Below are 19,090 nucleotides of genomic sequence, written 5' to 3' on the forward strand. Positions count from 1 at the left end.
TCTTTGCCTAACAAATTAGCAATGCATTTTAAAAAAATCCAGTGGAGGTAGGAATACAGAGAAATGGGCACATTTTTATGTTGCTGGTGTAATGTTTAAGATGGAATATATTAACTCTAAAATCCTTTAGGATAAGCTGACAATATATATCAAAAACAAAAATATGTTTAAGCTATTTTTTTCTCAGTAATTCTTGATTTTGACAATCAAACCCAAAGTAATAATCCTAAATATACACACACAAAAGCTAGTTGCACAAATATTCAATATACTTGTTGCTGCATTATTGTAAGGGAAAGACTGGAAACAATCTGTATGATCAATCCTAAGGGAATGCTTAACTAAATTATGACACAGCCATCTACCCAAACTTGTGCAATTATGAGGGCCCTAGAGCAGTAAAATTCACGGAGGCTGAAATTAGAATGGCGGTTACTAGGAGCTGTGAGGGCGAGGGAATAGGGAGTTATTGTTGAATAGGTATGGAGTTTTAGTTTGGGAAGTTGAAAAGAATCTGGAGATGAATGGTGTTGATGATTGTACGACAATGTGAACGTCCACAATGCTATTGAACTATACACTTAAAATGGTTAAAACAGTCAATTTTATGTTATGTATACCTTACACAATAAAAAAAATGTGCATTGAAGAAAACTAAAAAGACATTAAAAATTCTCTTTCCTAAAACCCAATTCATTTAAGTAGAGCTTGTTTGGAGTTTGGAATATGAAATAGTGAATGAGAACAAGGAGAAAACTTGTTCATTCATTTGTTCTTTCGTATCATGAAACACACACCTATGCACCAGGCACCGTGCTCCGAACAGGGCGCACAGTGGGACAAACATGACAGACCTGGATGCTGACCTATTTTCTCCTCAATAATGATCATAACTAGGGGAATTGCAGTTCTAGGGGAGCCAGTTAAACTATCGGAGATAATATAAACTGTGATGTCTCATGTGCCCTGATTTTGCATGTTGGGGCTGGAGAGGTGGCTAGGTCCCAGGTGGACGAGGTGGGCATGGACATTTCCAACAAACCCCTCTGTATTGTCCCATGTCCAAGAAAACTCTGCCTCTGGAAGACGGCAGCTTCCAGCTCACTTAGCTTTAGGTTTTGAGCGCAGGTGAGATACATGAATGTAACTCTAGAGGGTTTCTGGATTGGTGTCGTGGTCCCACAGCCATGAGGAGGGCATGGTCAGTGTTCATGACTTAGCCAGAGTTGGGGAGAAGGGATGAGGCGGTGCTCCCCCACAGGCCTCGCTCCCGTTCACCAATGCTGCTAGAAAATATTTTAGAACATGCCCAGACTCTGGGATGGGGTTACATACAATAAAAGCACGGGGCAAGTAGTGTTAATATCACAATTGGGAGGGACTGGGGGCAGCTTAATGCTCCAGACAGCCAATGAGTTTGGTGTCTACTACATGTCAGGCACAGGGGTTACAGAGGCCACATAGAAAAAGGGTTCAGGGCACAGAGAGTAGAGCTGGGCCATCTAGTTCAAGTCCTGGATCTGCCACTTCAGGCTTAGTCACCCTGGGCAAATTATGTAACCAACTCTGTGACTCAGTTTCCTCATCTGCAAAGTAAGGACAATAAGAACATCTACTCTGTGGGATGTTATGAGGATTAAGTGAGTTTACATTTGCAAAATGCTTAAACTAATGTGTGGTGCATGGTAAGCACTGTGCAAGTTTCTATTAAATGAGATTCAATAAATTATCAGCCCCGTGGAGCTCATGGAGCAAGAAATTCTTGAAGCCTGAACAGACTCACACCTATTAGCAGTCCTGGCCTCTAAGTGAGGAGCTCTCCATGTCTTCTCTTTCCCTCCCCTCCCCGCTGAGGTTCACTTTGCCTCCTCCCATCCAGGCAGGGAGCTTTTCTCCAGATCAGTGAATGAAGTGGGTGCTGGGGGCTGCGGCGCCCCCAGAGGCTGGGAACAGGGTGAAGCCAGGCTGCCTGCTTGGGCTGGCATCCCTTGCCCCTCCTGACTGGCTCCTGGCAGGGGCAGGCCAACAGCAGGAGGATGCAGAGGGGGGTGGAGTCAGATTACTGTAATCGCTGTATTACCAGCCCCACTCACTCCCCCACTCTTTCCCTTAATGGTGATTGTTATACTTATTAGAGGCGCAGCTGCCAATGGTTATTGATTCTCCCTGCTGCAGCATTTTAATCAGGGATTTGCAGCTATTGTTAGTAGTACGAGCCTCTGTGGATCCCAGGACAGAGGCAGAGCTGGGCATTGGGACCTTTTCAGTCAGGCAGGCAGGGTCCCCAGGGTTCCAGAGTCATACAGAGCACTTAACCCAGAAACATCCTGACTCAGTCTGGTGAGAGGGAAGTGGGGGATGGAACGAGGGATGGGGCCACCCTGGGCTTCCAGTCATAGATGCTTGTAGGCAGTTCTTTCCAGCTGGGGCCCGGCTGTGCCTGGCTCTGCTGGATATACCACCAGCCCCCTCCCCTAATCCTCTCTTCCCTGCCTCCCTCCATGGCCATGCAGCTTCCTCACCTACACTCCTCCCAGATGGTGTGGGGGGTGAACTGAATAGTGTCTGGGTGTCTGCAGAGCCAGTAAGAAGCAGTGATGGGGGTGAGGGGTGTGTGGCCACGACACCCTGACCATTTCCCAGGGTTAGGGGTGAGGGTGAGAGTGAATGAACGTTTGTTGTACTCCCACTGTGTGTCAGGCATAGCATTAGGAGCTTTGCCCGTGGTATTCCCTTTAAACCTCACATCAGCCTTTCCAATAGCACATTATTAAAACCATTTTATAGAGGAAACTAAGCTCGGAGAATCAGAGTGACTTGCCAAAGGTCACTCAGCTAGGAAGGGGCAGAGCTGGGATTAGACTCAGGTCTTGTACTTTGTAGGTGAGGAAAACTCCGCTTCAGAGAGAGGTGGTGGCAGAATCTTCTAGACCTTTGATGATGTCAGTCCTGCACAGCCCGACCCTGTCCTGTCCAGGCACTGAGGATGCTCAATGAGCTTCAGGCTTATCATACACTTGAGCCCAGGAGAGTGAAACCTGTCCCATGTGAGAGCCACCTGCCTAGGCTCGGAGGTTGGGCAACAGCCCTGAGTGGCCGGGAAGAGCCCCCATGGCCCCTGCCCTGGGCTTCAGCTCTGGCTCCTGCTGTGCACCCGAGTTCCCCGCCCCCATTGGTGTGCTGAGGGGAAGGCCATTCTGGTTGGCTGAAGCCTTTGTCCATTACTGCCCTGAGAGCCCTCATGGTACCAGGGTCCTGCTGCAGGCTGGCACCTGGCACTCTCTCACTACCCAGGATGCCATCCTCTCTCCCGGCTGAATTTGTGCAAACAATTACCCTGCTCTGTGAAGCTCTTGTAGCAAGTGCAGTGGGGGAGAGTGGCCAATAAAAGTCAAGTGAAAATCCAATAAATCAAAAAATATTAAACATTATGAAAATGGATGTCCTACACCCGCAAACAGTGGACGTCTAACGTGAATGTTTTTCAGTTCTACTGCAAACATTAAGCAGCTTAGGTGTTAGCAGTTAAAAATGATTGCAGGCCTTTGTGGTTGACACTGGTGAAATCTGAGTTCTTCTGGTGGCCCACCCATTGGCCTGCTTGTAGCAGAGGGGCCGGGAGGACAGTGTCCTAGACACACTGCTGCTGAGTGTCTGTACTAGAAATGTCATAGAAATCCTATAATGGGGATTTGTCCCTCCACAGAGTTATGCTCTAGTGATCTTTTGACACCCAGGCTCCTCTACTTTCAGAGAGGACAGGATGGGGGGAGGCAACATAAATGCCTCCAGGGGCACTCCCTCCACCCTGACCCAGGAGGGGTTCCCTTTCCTCCTCAGGGTGCAGGAGAGTTCCAGCTCTCCTCTCTGTTTCCGTAGCTTTCCTTTCCCTTCCCCTTTCCCTGTGTCCTCTGAGTTGCCTCAGGGCCTAGTGCAAGGCTGGTTATGCTGTCATCCCTGAGGTCACACTGGGAGAGCTACAGGGGGGGCTCCAGTGCTTTCAGCAGGATGGCCCACATCCCTGTTGCTGCGGCTCCCTCTCCAGCAGGGGCGGCCCCGGCCACAGCCAGCCTTCCCAGCCCCAGACCCCAAGGCTGGGTCTCTTTTGGCATTGGAGCCAGCCCTATTTATTTATTTATTTTTGGCTGCGTTGGGTCTTCGTTGCTCTGCGCGGGCTTTCCCTAGGGGTGGCGAACTGGGGGCTACTCTTCATTGCGGTGCGCGGGCTTCTCATTGTGGTGGCTTCTCTTGTTGCAGGGCATGGGCTGTAGGTGTGCGGGGTTCAGTAGTTGCAGCATGTGGGCTCAGTAGTTGCAGCGCACGGGCTCAGTAGCTGCAGCACACGGGCCCTAGAGGGCAGGCTCAGTAGTTGTGACGCAGGGGCTCAGTTGCTCTGTGGCATGTTGGATCTTCCTGGAGCAGGGCTCAAACCTGTTGAGCAGGCAGATTCTTAACCACTGCGCCAACAGGGAAGTCCCTTTTATTTTTTTTAAATTGGTTGAGCTTTTTTCTCTGCCACTCCCACCACCCCCATTTTTCAGAGAAGCACATGGCGCTCTGGGCCCAGCTCCCTACGCAAGATTGTCCCCAGCCCCCAGCCCCCAACCTGTGTGCTGCTCAGGGCCCCTGCCATTCAGGCCCAGCCACCACCAGCCCCAGCAGCTCACCAAGCTTCACCGTGCTCTTGCCCCCTGACCTCCATCACTCTCTGCTTGAGCCCGCAGATGCAGCCACCCAGCCGCCCAACATGCTCTTGGTGAGGAAGTATTCCTCCCTAGGAGGATGCAGCTTGGGCAAGTGGAGGAGTAGGGCTGGAACCCCGCTGATTAGCGTCTGTCATGTAGCAAACACATCACCCTTCTGAGCCTTAGATTTTCCTTATCTGTAAAATGGAGATACAGCTGATTGAAGGTATGGGTCAAATTAGATAGTGGGTATACAGTGCCTAACCCAACATCTAGCACACAGGGGGAGTTCATCGGCCTTTTTTAAGCTTATTTGTGCCCTTCTAGCATCTGGTTGGAGTGGGGATGCCATAGGCTTGGAGTCAGTCGGCACCTGCGAGGCCGATGCTGGCTGGAGCTGCCGTCACCTTGGCCTCATCTATGTCACCTGAGGCTTCAGGCCTCCTTTCCTGCTTCTCACTTCCAAGATGTGATATATCTGGATCCACATAGCCTCAGTGGCTCCTAATGCACCCTGGGACTTGGAGAATGAGTCACAGAAGTTGATAGCATGGAAATGAGAGAAGCTCATTTGAGCTACGATCTCAGTATGATAACGAGCCTCATGAAACTTGGAATGAGTCAGAGAGGCAGGCTGCCCTGATCCTTGCCTTTACCAGCTGGGATTCCAATACAAAGGGTCTCTATAACCCCTCCCCCCACTGACATGCTGCTCCTAGGCTGTTCCTGTGGCATCAGAGAGAAGTAGGAGGTCTCCTGGGAAGGTAACCTTTCAAGAAAGGGGAGTCTGAGACCCACCCTACAAGAATTGTCCTGCAGTCTCTCAGAGGCCCCAAAATAGCCCAATGTCTTGGTCGCCATGACTGCTTGATGGGCCCCAAAGGGAGTTCAAAGAGGGAGGATTTAGGGCTCGTCATATTTCTCTTAAAGCATAATAACAATCTCTTCTGTTTGTCAAGCTCTATGTGCCAAATAATGGTAAGCACTATGTGCCAAATAATGGTAAGCACTATGTGTGTGTACATGGCTTAACTTAACCCTCATAACAACCCCGAGAGGGAGTGGTATTCCCGTTTCCCAGATGAAAAAAGTGAAACAGAAGAAAAATAACTTACCTTGTAGTAGAACTAAGTTTCAAACCGAGAGTCATCTCTAAGTTAACCAAACTGGGCCTTGTTCTGGGGCAGCGTTCTAAGGCATCTTTTCTCCCTATTTCCCACTGGTGAGGAGAGCAGGGGCAAAGTATGCATTAGAGGGGCTCCAGCAGGAAAGAGGTGGCATATACACCCCGGCAGGGCTGCGGGACACCGGCGAGGGAAGGTGAAACACCCTGAAGGAATGGGGGAGGGCCTTCCCTGGGACCTGGAGAGAGCTGCAGCGGCAGGAGGAGCCTGCCAGACAGAGGAGGGCTGAGGGCGGGGAGTAAACGAGGGGACGAGGACGGTACAGTCTCCTCCTGCTCCAGGTCTCCAACAGCTGATCCCACTGGAGGCTGGAGGTCTAGGGAGCCTGGCTGGTGCAGGCTTAGAAATCAGTCTTCCAGATACAGGGCTCAGAGCAGGGCAGAGGAGGGTGGCGAGTGTGGGAGCTGGGGCGGAGGGGCGAATGGAGGCTGTTCAATGCAAGGTGCCTCTGGAACTTTCTGAGAAACTGGCACTTCCTTGATGCTCCAGGAGCCTGATAAGGGTCGGGCTGGGAAGCACGCAGTTGTATTTTGCCTGCACCCAGGGCAGCATCTTCTACCTGATGTCCTGGGTGTGAGAGCGAGGCGGGGAGTCTCCCGTTCCTCCCCTCAGGGACACAGGGGATTTGAACAGGGGCCTACCTGGAGACGGGGAGGGAACCAAGTAGAGATGGAGAGGAGTCAGGGAGAAGATGCCCCCCCCCCCCCCACGAAGGAAGGCATGCAAGAGAGGGACTGGCGAAGGCCAGCTACCCAGGAGGGCCCCTTCACGCGGCTTACCTTCAGAAACATACTTTCGCTGCCAGCAGCCTCTTATTCTTTCCATAAATAGGTACTGTGCTGTGTGTAAGGCCTGTCCCTGCCACGTAGAAGTTGTACTAAACAGCTGCCTCTGCGGGAGTGAGGAGGGGCCATGGCAGTTCACACACTGCCTCCCCGACTCAGGCTTCCAGCTGACTTCAGCCCACGGCACCCTCCTCCCTTGAGCTTCCACGTCTTACACTGTTAGCATTACTGCCTCAGCTATGGCCTCCAGAGTAAACTCTCCAGCACAGGCTCATGTTTGACTTGTCAGCATAACCCTATACCTAGGAGTAAGGGAAGCACAAAGCATGCGGCACTCAGGTTAGAGAAGCTCTGTTACCCTACTTCTCTGTGCTCCCCTCTAGAAAAGAGAGTTCAATTACCCAACCAATAATGCAGTCATTTTTGTCTGTTGGGCAGGCGAGACCGATAATGCCAGCTGGCCCAGCCCCAGGCCCCCTCCCCCTGTGCCCAGCTTCCTTTCACTTCAGCTGCTTGCAAGGGTGGCTCCCACGAGTTTCTGTTTCTTTGATTCCCCTCTTATCCAGCAGCTGCTGGGGAGTGAGAGGACAGTGGCATCCCTATCGTCCTGTGTGTACATGGGAGGGATGCAGTACATTCCAGAGGCCTGGACAAATGGAATGCAAAGGCTGGAGAAGAGTAGGCTGAGGCCTTACTCGTCCCATCTATGGGCGGTGGAGCCTGCCAGTCAGTTTAAATGGCAGCCTCAGTTCCTGGAGGGATTGGCTGCCATTCTATTGTACCTTGGACCCTGGGATGGAGTCCTGATTGGATTGATTCCAAGGAGATGTGTCTTTCCCTCTGCTAGCTGCTGGCGCCAGCATCTCCTATGCCTGAGGGAGTGAGGTTGAATGGGAGCTTGAATCTCTGCCAGGAGAATCTGGGGCTGGGCCCATTTCTGGGGCACTGGGGCACTGGAACAGGGACCAGGTCTCGGCTGCCAGGTGAGCTACTCCTGGGTACACCCAAGAGCTTTCCATAACCCATGACCTTGAAGGGAATAGATGATCCTTTGGAACCTTGATCTTTCACCTTCCCCTCTCAGCTGTCCCTCTGTGTCATTTGTGTCATAGAACTTAGGGCCTGGTTCGAGAGGCAGACAGGTGAAGTGGAGATGGCTGAGAGAAGGGCCTAGCTCCCCGCCACTCCCATCCAGCCCCTGAGTGCTTCTCCTGTTTCTCAGTTGCTCTGCCATAATATTTCTCTCCCTGCTCAGCCCCACTGGTCTCAGCCGCCCTGAGCAGCTCTCTTGCCTCCTCGTCCATCATCCTGGTTGCGGGGCACCAGAGTACATCTCACAGAGAAACCTTCCTGCCCTAGGCCTCCGAGGAGAAGAGCTCAGCTGTCAGAGAAGAGAGCAGTTTCCAAAGGGGTCAGAGCACTGGGCCCTCCAGGACTGATCGGCTATGAATTACAGACTTCATGTCCCAGTCGGTCCTGGTGCTGCAGAACCAGTTGGGGTGTCCCTGCCTTCCTTCTGGAGTCAGCCTCTTCTCTTGGGCATCCCTTTAGCATGCATTCATTGACTTTAGGTTCATTCCTGATTGATATTACTTGTCGGTTGCTTTTTTCTTTTTTTCTTTTGGCTGCCTTGGGTCTTCGTTGCTACACGCAGACTTTCTCTAGTTTTGGCGAGCAGGGGCTACTCTTCGTTGCGGTGCGTGGGCTTCTCATTGCGGTGGTTTCTCTTGTTGCGGAGCATGGGTTCTAGGCACGCGGGCTTCAGTAGTTGTGGTGCACAGGCTCGGTAGTTGTGGCTCGCAGGCTCTAGAGGGCAGGCTCAGTAGTTGTGGCGCACAGGCTTAGTTGCTCCGTGGCATGTGGGATCTTCCAGGACCAGGGCTCAAACCCGTGTCCCCTGCCTTGACAGGCAGATTCTTAACTGCTGCACCAGCAGGGAAGTCCCTTGTTGGCTGCTTTTTTAATGGATGGAGATTTTGTGCACATGCTCCTGCAATAGACTGGGAGCTCTCTGAGCATGAGGGCTGTGCCTCTCCTATACGCTACATAGCCCGTGGAAGGGTAGACTGCCAGTTGGTGCTCAATACCAGCAGTCACTGTGATGGATAATGGGGTGGCAGAATGAAGAGTGGTTGTCTCCAGGAAGACCCCAGAGGTGAGGGGAGAGGCAGCAGTGAGCCCAGACTGCTCACACAGGGGTCACCAGGGCCAACGTCACTTCCACACTGAACAGGGTGTTAGCTGTTAGTGACACTCTGCTCTGAGTGAAGCCTGACCCGACTACCTCCCACTTTACCCTCTACCCCTTTTCTTCCCTTCTGGGTTGCCAGCCTCTCCTGCTGCTTTCACCTCTCTGGCTTCTCTTTTGCCTGCACACCCACCCGGCCTGGGTCTCCTCCCATTGGGCAGTGCTCTCTGCCCCCTGGCTGCCTTTCTCACAGCTCATGTGCTTAGTAATCCATCACATACCCTCTCCTGGATTCAGCTGCCCCTCTGCTGGAGAGTCCCACTCCCCAAAACTATTGCAGGCTCTTCCTTTAATGGCTCCTGGGACTTCTCCTGTCCCACCACTGTTCTCAACTCAGAACTCACTTCATTTTATTTTTTTATCCTATTCTATTCTATTCTATTCTATTCTATTCTATTCGGTTGTGCTGGGTCTTAGTTGCGGTAGGCGGCCTCCTTAGTTGTGGCATGTAGCCTCCTTAGTTGTGGCACCTAGGCTCCTTAGTTGTGGCATGTGAACTCTTGGTTGCAGCATACATGTGGGATCAAGTTCCCATGCCCAGGGATCGAGCCCGGGCCCCCTGCACTGGGAGCCCAGAGTCTTATCCACTGCATCACCAGGGAAGTCCCAGAACTCACTTCTGATTCTCATGGCATTGGCCTCCTAACCAGTCTCCCTCCCCCAGACTCCAGGCTTGTCCCCCTCAAAACTGCCTTTCACAGAACTTCTGAGATACCAGCCTGACCCTTCTGATCCCCCACGTGCCACCCAGCAGGGGCTCCTTTCATAAGTCTCTCCTGCCCCTGCTTCCTCTGCTCACAACGTCTGCTCCAGAATCACCCTGCTCAGCACCACTGCGTGCCCTGGGTACAGGCCTGTAGCGCATCACCCCCCATCCCCCCGCCAGCCCTTGATCCCATGATCCCACTTGGCCTCAGGCTTCCTCTGGCATCACTATCTTCTCCTTCAGTACACCTTCCGCCTTCCATGGTCTCTGCCCCACCTTGGTGCCGTGTGCCACCACTGCTGCCACGGTTACTGCTTTGTACTTTAATGGTTTATTCGTGTATCCATGCACCCACCCACCCACCCACCCCCCGTATCTCATATCCACAGCACCTGGAGTCCCTAGCACATAAAAGCAATGACTCTAAATTGCTGAATGAGTGAAATGACCTGAATGAAGGAATGGTTAGGAGTGGATGGGTCCTGTGGGCAAAGGCTCACAGGTGAGGATTAAGAGAATGGGGGACCCAAGAGGCAGGTCAGAGGAGCAGCCTTTGAGGAAAATGAGAAAACAGTGCCAGATTCAGCCATGGGGGTGGGGGTGAGGGGGTGTGGGGGACGGACAGATGGAGGCTTTGAATATACAAAACACCCTTTACCTAGCTGCTCCTGTCAGCACCTTCGCAAAGTGAGGAAAATAAACCTGTTTTCCTTATGACAAAGCCTGATTTGATGATAAACGCTCTCAGTTTCCCAGGAGGTGGCAGTGGCTCTGAGGGGTGGGGAGGAAGTGGGAGAAGGTAAAGGAAGGGGGTGGGGGAGAGACACAGAGAGAGAGAGAGAGAGAAAGGAGGAAAGAGGCAGGAGGCGGGGGAGGAGGGGAGGGGAGGAGGGGAAGAGCGCTGGGTACGTGTGCTGCTTACTAAGGTGGTAGAAAGCGCTGCAGGTTCTGCAGGAAGGACTTGCTGTGCTGAAGAAAGCAGGCAGCCTGCTAAAGCAGCTATGCCCCGGTTCCTGCAGCCAAGCTAGAAGGAAGGAGCCAGGAAGGAGAGGGCTGACCAGGGCCTGGACACTCTGCTTGGCCCCGAAGCAGCAGGGTAAGGAGGAGAGAGGACCTGAACTCTTGGCTCTGCCAGGGTCACAGGTCACCCCAGACCCTCTCCAGAAGGTGAAGAGGCGCTTCTGCTCCCCAGGGGGTATCTCACCACTGAGGTCGTAGCCGCCTTCCTTGAGGAGTTGTTTACATGGTCTACCTTGCTCGGGGCTGCACCCAACCCAGTCCTGGCATCGAAAGACAGACGCTGATGAAAGCTTCCAGGAGTCCCTTGTCCCTGAGGGAGGTCAGTTCTTTGGAGAAGGCTGGGCCTGAGCAGTGTGTGACGGTCAGGGAGCAGGTGTGCCCCTAAAACTGTCCCCTCTCGGCACTAAGGGCAGCAGGACAGCCTGCTGCAGGGGTGAGACAACCTTCTCTGGAGGTCAGGAGGATCTAAGCCTTATCTTCTCAAGTCTCTGTTAAGGAAACGAAAGGACATGTGGCATCTCGGAGCCCCAGACTGCTTGCACCTTAGAGATCATCTAAGTCAGTCCTCTCATGGCCAGAGGAAGGGAGCAGAGAAGTGACTGGACTGAGGCTACACAGCAGGCGAGTGTCCCAGCAGGAGCCCTTTTCACCTGTGTTCCAATCTCAACAGTGCACTGAGCACTGGGGCTCTCCTGAGGCCCACTTCGTCTCTAGACTTGTCTAAAAGGAGCTGACATCAGACTCTAAAAGCTTTGGGACATAGTGAGGCTCTTAACACAAGGTCTTCTTGAGAGGATAACCAAGGGGAAATTACACTGTGTGAAAGCCAAACAAACGTCCTTAAAATACTCTGTTCCCCTCTATTCAAAGCGCCACGGCTCCTGGGAGCCGCTCAGGCCTCCTTCACTCTTTAAGCTCCAGCCCAGAGAGATTTCCTGCTCTCAGCCCTCCCCTAGACACCCTCTCCTGGTGTCTCTCTTTTTGCTCCACTTCTGTTGCCCATTTCCACCCATGACCCTCCCCAGGCCTGGTAGCCAAGCAACAGATCCTTCCTCCCTAAAAGGTTATACTGGCTCTGGTCAATGTCATCGCCAGTGAATCACGCTTCCTTCCCCTCCTTCCCTGTGTTTTTAGCATCACTAACAGAGAGACAAGCAGGTAAGGGTGTTTGAGTTCCTCGGAAAAGGACCCATCTCATTTCCAGTAAAATCCTGCAAGACCTTGATGTTCAGGGCCGGCTGCTTCCCCCTCCCTCACACCCTGGTAGGGGGAAGCAGCTCTGGCTGCTTGCATGGATCTCCTCTCTCCTCTTTGAATCTGCTTGTTTCTGCACAGGGCCTTTGCTTCTTCTCTCCCTTCTGCCTGGAGAGCATTCGCCTCGTATTTGGAAAGGCTGCTGCCTTCTTGTCATGAAAGTCCAAGCTCAACCGTCACCACCTCCCAGAGGCTTTCCTTAATCCTCTTTCTAATGTTGCGGGTGCTATCACCAGTCTCTGTCACATCACCCTCATTTTGCTGCATGTGTCTGAATTACATTGTTGATCTGGTTGTTTGCTTATTCCATTACTGCCTGCCTCCCCCACTGAGAACAGGGACCTTGTCTGTCTATTTACTATAATGTCCCTGATGCTTGGTACTTAATAAAGACTTGTTCAAAGAATCAATGGAGGACACTGGAGATGGTTAAGGTTGAGGGAGGGCCTAGTTCTATGTGAATCTCTTGGTTGATGGGCCCTTGCAGACTCATGCTCCTTCTCCAGCCTGCTCAGAAAACTGAGGCTCAGGATCCGTGTGAGTCAAGAATTAGGGGATCCCCATCATTCCCTGTGATGGAGGAGTTTTGGCCGCCTGCTCTCTTCAGGTGGTTGTGTCTCCCTTCTCCGGTGTTGTCTCTGCCATGTTTATTGCTGCTTCTTCGCCGGCTGTCATGGAGGTTACTTGGAAAACACCATTCCCCCACCCACCAGATCTCAGCCTGGGTGTGGGGTGGTAGGAACTTGCTTGGTGATGGCTACAAACAACGAACACTTCCCCCTTCCCATCCCTCTTCCAGTATTCTAGGCAGGAGCTGAGAGAGCAATTCCTGGGCTCTGAGGAAAAATAGAGGCAGTACGTTTGGCACTGTACCACTTGTCCCCTAAGCTGCAATGTGCAAGAATGGCAGGGACAGAGAGGCAGGGCATGGGCCAGGCCAGGCCACCTCTCTAGGATGTTCTGTCCCCATCAGGAAGAGACTGTGGCATGAGGGGCTCCTTGAGGAGCTGAAACCTGGTCTAGAACACACCGCCCTCGGAATGTTGTGATTCTGTTTACCAACACACACAGGAAGGAGCCTATTGTATTCAGGGTGAAAGAAGCGGGAAGACATCGGTGAATAGAATATCAGGGGCCAAGAAGCTGGGCTCAGAGACAATGGGTAGGAAGGGAGGGGGTGTGGGAAGGGAGATCTAGACTGGAAAGTCTTGAAGGAGAAATCCAGGTGTGCGGGTGCCACCACTGGGGTAGGGAGGGGGCAGAAAAGGAGCTATTTAAGGTCAGATTTCTGCAGAAGTCTGCCTCCCTCCCCATGCCATGTGTGGTGCTCCAAGGACAATGGTGCTTCAAGGACAAAGGACGACCCTGCCTGAAAAAGTGTCAGCGTCACACCCCCTACCGGACTCTTAATTGCCCTCCCCACCATGTTGCGATGGTTATGAAATTCCTGAGCCCACCTGGGCAACGCCCACCTGGGCAACGGGACCTGTCCCAAATAAGGAAAGGCATCTGCCCTGTCCCACTCCCACCCTATAGAAGGAAGGTATATGTGCCTCGACAGATCAGTAAAGGAAATTTTCACCTCGGACCATTCCTTTGTTTTCAGGCTATAAAAACTGATCAATAGCACATGTTCGGGGCTCAACTCTCCCAGACTACCAGGAAGTCGGCCTGCTGTTCTGGCAGTGACCTTCCCTCTAATAAATTCTATCTTCTTTACGTTCTGCCTCATGTCTGGCAGTTCTCTTCCAGCCTGCATTCGGACCACAACGCCATGGAGCTGGCCGCATGGTGTTTACTGGGTGTGTTCCATACGCAAGGCTCCTATGGGAAGCGTGAGGTGACCCATGATTTACCAGGAATGTCAGACACCCAGCACCAATCCAAGAGGGATAGAGGGTTTTGCAGTCAGGCCAAGTTTGAATTTCCATTCAAACTTGCCTCTTACTTGCTGCATAACTTGGACAAGGAACTCCTTGACCTTGGACAAGGAACTTAACCTCTCGGTGTTCTTCTATAAAATTGGGGCAGTGCTCACTTCATCAAGCTACTACAGGGATTAAATGTAACCATGCGTGCAATGCAAAGGGCTCGCCAAGGCCAGGCAACGGTGTCCTGCAAATGGCGGCTGGGTAGCTTTCTGCAGCTTGGACCTCTGGCTCTTACTTAAAACCAGGGGAGGTTTTACCTGCACTAGATAAAGACCTGCCTGGACACAGGAGCTTGGACTGAAGGTCTGTGAGCCATCTCAAGGCCTTTGGAATACTGAATTTCTTCCCATCTTTCGTTACCTCCCATAATCTCTGTAGGGATAATGTTCTGATCTGCTGACTTTAAAATGGAGCCTATTTTCAGACTGACTTGTTCAAAGGGGTACCAGCATCTGCCTGGGCAAGGTGACTTTAACCGAACTATACAGATGATCTGGAGGACTTGAATCCCTAAAGACTACATTTTGGTTTTTTTTTTCTCCTCTGCAGGGTGCTTTAGCTTGAAACATCTGTGTAACTGCTTAACACCTTCCTACTTTGCAGAGCGTTCTGGGCATGGGGCCTGTGGGCATCTCTCTAGCCTGGCATTTTTCATGCATGGCTAGGGTCCCACCTTTCCTCTGCCCATGCCAATCCCCACCTCCCCATCCCCCAGCACTTTCCCCAAGGTCACAGTCTCACCTGCTATCACTTGTCCCCAAGGTTCAAATCTGCCATCATGCCTGTCTCCCAGGACGTGGCTCCATGGGGATTTCTTAGATCCCCAAGAGACGTGCTGCTCTTCTTGCAGGCACTGGGCTCCAGGAGCCTGTCCTCGGATGCAGGGTCCCCTCTGGGGGAGAGAAACACCTCTCCTGAGACTGCGTTTCGGTTACCCTTTGGTGACTGGTCATCCTTAGGTGGGTGAACACTGATCATGGGCAACGTGTGATTCAAGAGCTGTTGCCTCTGATGTCAAGAGGGGTCAGGATGGATGTCCCTGTCCCAGGTTCCTTGGCCTAAGTGGGAGGAGAGCTTGGGTTGTTTCCTGTTCTGCAGGACCAGAGATGGGCTCAGGAAGGCCTGCAGCTAAGCCAGTTTTTGGGTCAAAGTGCAGTTGATCTGGGATCAGAAACCTTGAGTTGGGGGCTAGACACATTCTGTGTGGTGTGTATTTTCTGTCCTTATTCCCCTTTGTTTTCCTTCGTTCTCCTTTACCATTAGGTGTCTCTGTCAACGTTGGCCTGTGCTACTGGGAATAGTGAGGGAGGGTCTGGTCTTTGTTCTTAGACTAGAAAAGTAATGGGGGTGGGGAGATACACCACGCCCACCAGGCTTCTTTATGCTTTGAGCCACAGAAGTAGGCTGAGGGGCCCCAAGTGGAAGGCAGGCAGACTGTGGTGCTGGCATGACTTTTGCCGCATGTTGCACAGCGAGTCAGGGCCTCAGGTGGTCAGACTCAGGGCTCTGGACGCTCATTCCAGTTGCTCGCTCCCTGAACCATGGTTCCTTCGCAGGTGGCTGCAGCAGAGAACACTTGGCGTTTCCTCCTTTGTGTGAACTGTGTGTTAGATACACACCAGAGACGGGGATTCAGGGCAATGGGGCTGGGACCAGCAGTGCCAGGAAAAGGCTAAGAACTGTTTGCTCCGGTGCCTGGGGCACAGCAGTGGGTATGGGAAGGGAACCAGATTGCAGAGGGGAGGAAAGAAGAGAGCAGATGTAGCGCGTTCTGCATGCACGTACTGGACAGTGTGCACATGCATGTCCCGGCCACAGGTTTTTTCCACGCCTGGGAGGGATGAACAGGCTGGTCTGAAGATAAGAAGGAGGTCTGAGTTTGGGGGGCTGTGCAGTGAGACAGGAAGGAGGTGGTCCCCTAGCTGCCTTGTCACTCTTGGAGGAGAAGGGAGACATGGGAGCCGTGGGGAAAGAAGCCAGCATCCCCCCTCCTTATGGAGACCCTCCTTTAAGCTGCCAGCAACCACAGGAGGGAGGTCTGTGAGATGGGGAGATGTTGGCTGCTGGGAGATGTGAAGCTGGCCCAGCTGAGAGAGATGACCTTGAAAGAGAGGAGAGGCCAAACTGAGTTGGTGTCTAGTGTGGGGGAGAGGGGAGGGGCAGGCAGGAGGAAGGAGAAAGCTGAGAGATCCAGACAGTGGAGGGGGCAGGGCAGAGCCTCGTGCACCTCCTGTCTGTCTGCCTCCCTCCTTCTGGCCGGAAGCAAGAAGGACACAGATGGGGGCGTGTGGGTGCTGGGCTGTCCATGCGCCTGCTGGGGTGGGGGCAGAGATGGGGGGCAGTGTGTCCTTGAGTCCTGGGGTTTTCCTGAGCTGAGATTCACAGAAGCTGCCTTCTCCTCACTACCTCCTGTGCACCATCAGGATGCAGGCCCACAGCCCTGTGGGTGGCACGCATTTTGCCAGTCTGAGAGAGGCTCTCTCTGTTCCTTGCTTTTCAAAGAGCTCTTGGGGAGTGGGGAGGGGGATACTAATCCATTGCTCCAGCAGCTGGTGATGGGATTTCCATTTCTCTTGCAGGAATTCCCAAGAAATGATGGCTGTCTCCCCCCATCTCCCTTGTGCTTCTATACATTAAGTCAACTTTCCCTTGAACAAATCACTTAGCCTCCCATTTTCTATCTGTAAAGTAGAGATAATACTACCGTCTGCAGAGTTATTGGGACCATAAATTCAATCCCATATATCAAAGAGGTCTATCTGTAAAGTGAAAATTTACAGCATAAGCATAAGAGATTGTTATTCAGGGAGGAAATTCAAGGGGAAAGGAAGCAGCAAGGCAAGGTCAGGGTGAGGAAACACTCCCTGGCTCCTGAATGGATTTAGCTCCAGCCCCTCCAGCAGCCCCTCCCTCCCTCCATTCCCTACCAGCCTCTTCCTGCCCTGGGCCTGGCTGTGGAGTTGCGGACCGGCAGGTGGACGGGCAATCACTGCAAACTTACCCTGGCCTCTTTGCCTCCTCCCACAACAGTCACAGAACTGGTCAGGGCACCTGCCTGGAGCTAGAACCACCCTGAGGCCATGGGGTGCAACGGGGTGTGGGGGAGGTGCTCCCCTTTGCTCAGGGCTGGCGGGAGGGCCACCAGGGAGCCACCCAAGAGCAAGGGTCCTCACCAAGGTTACCAAGGTGGAGCACAGGTGCTGAGTGCCATTAAGGACCTGGATGAGTGAGGCCAGAAAAGACTGGCTCTTTGAAGAGATGGATTTAAATTCCCCCTAGCACTGCCCACTGCATCAGCAGTGAGGCCCCTTCCCCACCTGACTGGACCCCCACAGCCCACTCCTCTCTGCTCTCCCTTTTTTCCTCAGGGCTGGTTCACACCCGTCTTTACCATTCCGCCGGACAGGAGACCCTCAGTCTGGATAAAGAGGTGCTCTCTCTTTCCCCTGCCAGGTGTCCGACCCTAACTTCGTTAGGTCCCTGAGAAGAGCCCCAGCTCCTTCAGTCAAGATATAAGAGCTGCTGGGAGCCACTTGGATTTCTCTTCCCTCCCCACTCCCTGGATCATGGGAGGGGCCGAGGGACAGATGCACTATTTATAATTTCTTCAGGGAGGCGGCCAACAAGGGCGTTCTTTCTATTCCTTGGGTTTCCCTAGCCAAAAATGGGGCATTAGTTAGGAGACAGCTGCAAAGGCAGCAGGCCCTTGGGGAAATCCTACCCAGCACAGCAGCTGTGGCCTCAGGAAAGGAGCCTGTCTACTTTGGCTGGCCTTGAAAGTAGTGCCTACATTGAAGAGTGCTGTGAGAGCAGGACTCCGTAACCTGTGCTTAGAGGGACCTGGGTTTGAATCCTGGCTCTGCCACTTATTAGCTGTGTGAATTTGGGTACCACACTTTCACAAACTTGTTTCCTCATCCACAATGTGGAGATAAACATCTCTACTATCTAAAGTGGTGGTTGGGATTAAGTGAGTTGATGTGCATAAAAACTTCTAATACAGTGTCTGGCAAATTCCAGGAGTCCAGAAATTGTGAGTCCCCTTCTCCCACAGTAGAACAGGGGTCAGATGACTTTCTGTATTTAGCACATATTAACCTTGGGGCATATGGGTATGATGTGGCTTCTAGCACACGGGAGCCCCAGTTCTGGAAAATTTCTTCTGTTTTTTCCATTGGATTGTTTCAAATCAGGGTTTCTTGCACTTGCGGATCCTGAGGTTTCCAACTGTTGCATGCCTAGGCCTGGTCATAATCAAATACAGTGGGATATGGAAGAGGATGGGACTAGGGGATGAGAGAGAGCGTGCATGTGAGAGAGATAGAGAGAGAGAGCAAGAGAGAAACAGAGACAGAGAGAGAGAGAGACAGACAGAGAGAGACAGGGAGCCTGCTGGGTCCTGGAATCCTTGGGTCCTTGGGGAGAGGGAGGGTGAACACAGCAGCAACTGTACCAGGCCGCTCTCACCGCCTTTGAGACTTCCCACTCCTAGTTTGCAGCCTGTGTGTGAAGTCTTCTCTAGTTCTCAAATTCTTCATCTGAAGAATGTGAATAATGATCCCTGACTGGTCTGCTTACAGGACTGTCCGGAGCACCCACAGTACTTGGAGAGGTCTAGACAGAGGTGGGGGAGGCGGATGAATGGGTTCCCTTCCAGGTGGGCCCCAAGACACACCTGTTCCTCCAGACTTGGGGACCACCTGGGGCCTTGAGTGGTTGCCTTAGCTAACTCCTATTCCTTCAGCTTTCAGCTTAGACATTGATTCTTCAAGGTCTCCTGGACCCTTAAACTGTGTCCCCCTCCTGTAAGTTCTCATAGTGTTTTGAATATTCCTTTTACAGTATTTATCATGAGTTGAATAGTGTGGTTATTTGTGTGATTATTTGTTTCACACATGTCTTCCACACTCGACTTTAAGCTCCATGAAGAAAAGGAGTATGTCTATTGCATACCATCTGCACATAGCAGGTAGGTGCTCAATAAAATCCTTGCTGAATGAATACATGAACTTCTGGCCTCACCCTTCTTCTATGCCCCAGTCAACACCTGATGCCAAGCACCGATCTATAACACCACCCCCCCTTGCCCAACATGTCCTTATAAGAAGGAGAAAGATGACATCTCTCTTCCCATTATAATTCAAGGGGCAAGTTGGCTAGATCATAGCTGCCCTTCTTCCCATTCGCCCAGTACAGCAGGCCCAGCCCAGGATCCAAGAAGGTTGCAAGAAGGTGAGTAATTGCTATATTTATTTATTTATCTTTGCACAAGGCTGC

General features: G+C 52.2%; 1 long non-coding RNA gene across 1 annotated transcript; it reads right to left on the reverse strand.

Moving 5' to 3' along the window:
* Positions 1-3,526: 3,526 nt before the first annotated feature.
* Positions 3,527-5,982, reverse strand: LOC137212057 (uncharacterized). The gene is made up of 3 exons (XR_010937335.1): positions 5,801-5,982; positions 4,697-4,882; positions 3,527-4,431 (listed from the first exon to the last, which is right to left on the reverse strand). It is a non-coding gene; the product is annotated as an uncharacterized lncRNA (long non-coding RNA).
* Between the last annotated feature and the right edge of the window lie 13,108 nt (positions 5,983-19,090).

The sequence above is a fragment of the Pseudorca crassidens genome, chromosome 2 (assembly GCF_039906515.1).
Source record: "Pseudorca crassidens isolate mPseCra1 chromosome 2, mPseCra1.hap1, whole genome shotgun sequence".
NCBI classification, from domain to species: domain Eukaryota; kingdom Metazoa; phylum Chordata; class Mammalia; order Artiodactyla; family Delphinidae; genus Pseudorca; species Pseudorca crassidens.